Here is a 4014-nt window from a genome sequence, read left to right on the forward strand (position 1 = left end):
TGACGCAAAAACAACGGGGTGTTATAATTTTGACGAGTCTGTCTGTCTGTGTGTGTATCTGTCAGTGGAATCGTAGCTTTCGAACGGATGACCTGATTTAGATTTCGTTTTTTTGTTGTTTGAAAGCTGAATTAGTCGGGAGTGTTCTTAAGCCATGTTTGATGAAAATTGAGTCCCCATATCGCGGGTTTATTTTTTTATTTTTTTGCGCTTTGACGAAACATTGTGATTCTTCAAGAAACAGGGTATTGACGATTCTCAAAGGTTGGCAACACTTAAGTGGCTCCTCTAATGTTGCTTTTGTCTATGAGCGGCGATAACTGCTTCCCATCAGGCGGCTCGTCTGCTCACTTGCTGCATATATCATTAAAAAAAAAACTATTATTTATTTCCCCGTTGGTCATGGTTTAAGAAGTAACATGGGTTAAGCTTCTAACGCCATGATAGTAGATCGCGCATAGCAGTCAATTACTACAAACCCGGTCGCGCTATAATTCTCAGTATATTTAGAAACGTCAACAAAGTAAATAGAGTCGGAAGCTTTTAATTCCCAGTATAAGGGTAAATCTACCACCAGTTGCGAGCCACACGGCAGTTGGCGGTGTTCCAAATTATTTAAAAAGAAACCTCGTAACGGGCTCATTTCACTGGATCACGGCATAATGCTTGTTAGTTTGTTATTTTTTATTAAAGTATTAAGGATTTTAACCGCGAATGAGAATTATAAATAGGGCAGTAATCATGTAAAAGTTGTGGGTTTCAGTCGCGTGTTTAATTGCCTAAGTTGAGGTTTCAAGGACTCTTGGCTTTGTGGAAACCCGTCACAGAGTATTTACGAAATAAATATGCAGGTACAACTCTTTTATATTAAAGGTAATATTATACCTACACCAGTGACTTTTCTTTTGTCATAACATAAAATATCTTTCCAGCCCCACTTATGTTGCCAGTAATTGCAGCGGCCATGCCCAGTTCTCAATCTATTCAGGTGACACCAGGTGTTACGCGGAAGATGAAACCCTTTTGGTTTTCTCGTCGGATCTGAAGGATAGAGGTTGTCTTTTTCTGCCACTCTTATCCTGGCCCAGCTGAGGATCTAAATGCCCTGACACCCGATGCAGTTTCCTGGCTTAATGATCTCAAAGCTGTACTCTGATTGCCTGAACATGCATGCCATACGATTAAATAAATAAATAAAATATCTTTTTTTTTTCTTCTGTAAGTTGCCCTGTTCCCATCTTATTTATGTATATCCTAATCGTCTTTCTTCAGAAATAGGTAACTATCTTGTCTGGGCCTTACGTGGGTTGGTTGTTGGGTGGATTACTAAATTGAATAACTTGAAAAGGCGAAAAAAACGAAGGTAAAATCTGGAAATTAGTTATTCATTTTTTAATAACTGATGCCAGTAAAATTGCTGCTTATTCACTACTTAATCTTAATGAAAAACATTTCTATGATTGCTTTGGAAAGTAGAAAAAATCAAGGTAAATTACTCAGCAACTTAGAACTACTAAGTAACACGGCACACGACTCACATTATCTCCAGCATTATGGTAAACATGGCTTGAACGATATACTTAATTACTGAGTAATTTGCTGTTATTGTGTCACAAATCAAGTTATGGTGTTTTTTATTTCGGCTTTCCACGCAACCGTTAGAGTTGAGAGTAGTTCAATTTTATAGTTATTTATTTTATTTTATTACTTTTTTCAGCAGCATGATTTTCAATCAGTGACACGACAAACTTTCGTTATTTAATTTAATACAAATAATTAGTTCATCAAAGTTTTATTCTTTTGCGGAAGGTAAAAGCGCATTTAATTTATACCGGCTATGATTTGAATTGTCTACTTTAAAAAAATTTACAAGCTTAGCCATTACAAACTCAAAATGAATGTCATAATATATGTGTCCGAAGAAAAAATCGCCAAGGCATCCAGTGCCCAGGGCTGAAATCAAACCGCCGTATCTCTCTGCAGTGCTATCGCAGCAGGTGGTTAGATAGGGTAATACAAACTCTTGGGCAAGACAATCACTTATTAGAGGATCCTCATACTGTTGATTTATCCCCTAGTAAAATAAACTATATTACTCTTATGTAATCTAACCTTAGTAATAATATATCTATACTTGGACAACAAAAATATAATTTATAAAAGTATTTTTAATAGCTTAGCCATTGTTTTACTTCCTGACATGAGCATGAGCCCCTGATTAATGGAGTATCCGTGTAACAAAATGCGACGTTGACTCCGCTTTATTAAATCATAAAGCCTTTGTGCTTTTCACTCACGACCGGTAACGTCCGTTTATGAAAGGTGCAAATATAAAGTAATTTTAAACGTGATCCGTTTCCGTATGACACCTTAACCGCGTTGTTTAATGAAAACGGATTTGTTTGATATAAAATGTTATTTTCAATTATAAAAGAAAATAGTTGGTTGTATTTTGAAAACAAAATCCTTTACCTTTTTTCTTTCAGTTGCCTCGCCTTTGTAGCCCTGAATGAAGTCTTGTGGTAGATGGAAAGGTGCACAGGTGCCAGTGTATCGGTTCATGTGGCGTGGCATCTGTCCCATTTTCCACGGAACCAGGGTCATGCTGTTTAGTCTCTTACCATCAATCCAGTTCATCATCCTAAGACACAGTTTGGTTCAAGGATGCAGAATTATTAAACAAGAGTAGTAGCGTATTTTCTCGAAATGGAGGTAGCAAAGCCTTGTATTACAAGTGTGGGTCCATGACAACCCATATGATTTGACAGTTCGCGCACTTGTAATACAAGGTTTGTACCTATCGAGAAATGGGCCACCAATGATAGTTGTAAAATTATTAATCGTTCTATTATTATAGGCGACTTACTACTTGAAAATCAATACCAAAGTATTCTACTCCTTTTTTAAATAAATATTACTTTGGTACAGAGTTTTACAAGAAATTTAAAATTCAGGCCTGGCCAAGAGCGTGTCGGGCCACGCTCAGTGTAGGTTCCGTAGTTTTCCGTGTTTTTATCAAAAACTACTGGACCTATCAAGTTCAAAACAATTTTCCTAGTAGAAAAGTATTTATAAAGTTCTACTTTTGTGATTTTATTCATATTTTTTAAACTTAAGGTTCAAAAGTTAGACCGTGAGTAATGGGGGACGATTTTTATTTTTTCCTTTAGGAGCGATTATTTCCGAAAATATTAATAATATCAAAAAATGATCTTAGTAAACCCTTATTCATTTTTAAATACCTATCCAACAATATATCACACGTTGGGGTTGGAATAATAAAAAATATCAGCCCCACTTTAAACGGACATGTAGCGGGGGTACCTAATAAAACATAGGTTTTTCCATCGTTTATTATTTTTGCACTTTGTCGGCGTGATTGATGTACATATTGGTACCAAATTTCAGCTTTCTAGTGCTAACGGTTACTGAGATTATCCGCGGACGGACGGACGGACGGACGGACGGACGGACGGACGGACGGACAGATATTACTTGGCGAAACTACAGAGTTCCTAGTTGACTACGGAACCCTAAAAACGAGAAGTGCTGTCCAAAAAGCAGGCAATCAGTGGTCTTTGTGTCGAAAAACCAATTTACAGGGTAAAGCTTTGAGGAAACTCCTTATAACCATCCCTTGATCTTTTCAGGTAAGGGCGTTATTATTATTCATATTTTACGACGAGCATTCCGTGCGCTAAGGCATTCTACTCACGGCTTCAACTTTTTCAATAAAACACCGCCCCTAGATATCGTTCCGAAGTGCGGTCACGCAGTGAGCAAAGCGATTTTATAACTTTATCACAGTTGGGGAGGCCGATACCTGGAGTCGCTAAATTTAGGATCAAAACCGCAAGAGGCCCAAAACTTCTGTCATTAAAACACCCATAATATTCCACGCACAAGTAGATGTTTGTACGATGGCCCAACTTTGCACTTCAAAGCGGAATACTTCATATTCTGTGGACTTTCTGCAATAGTGATAGATACCAATTTTGTATTAGTGCAAAATAT

Source organism: Leguminivora glycinivorella, chromosome 2 (genome assembly GCF_023078275.1).
Source record: "Leguminivora glycinivorella isolate SPB_JAAS2020 chromosome 2, LegGlyc_1.1, whole genome shotgun sequence".
Classification (NCBI taxonomy): domain Eukaryota; kingdom Metazoa; phylum Arthropoda; class Insecta; order Lepidoptera; family Tortricidae; genus Leguminivora; species Leguminivora glycinivorella.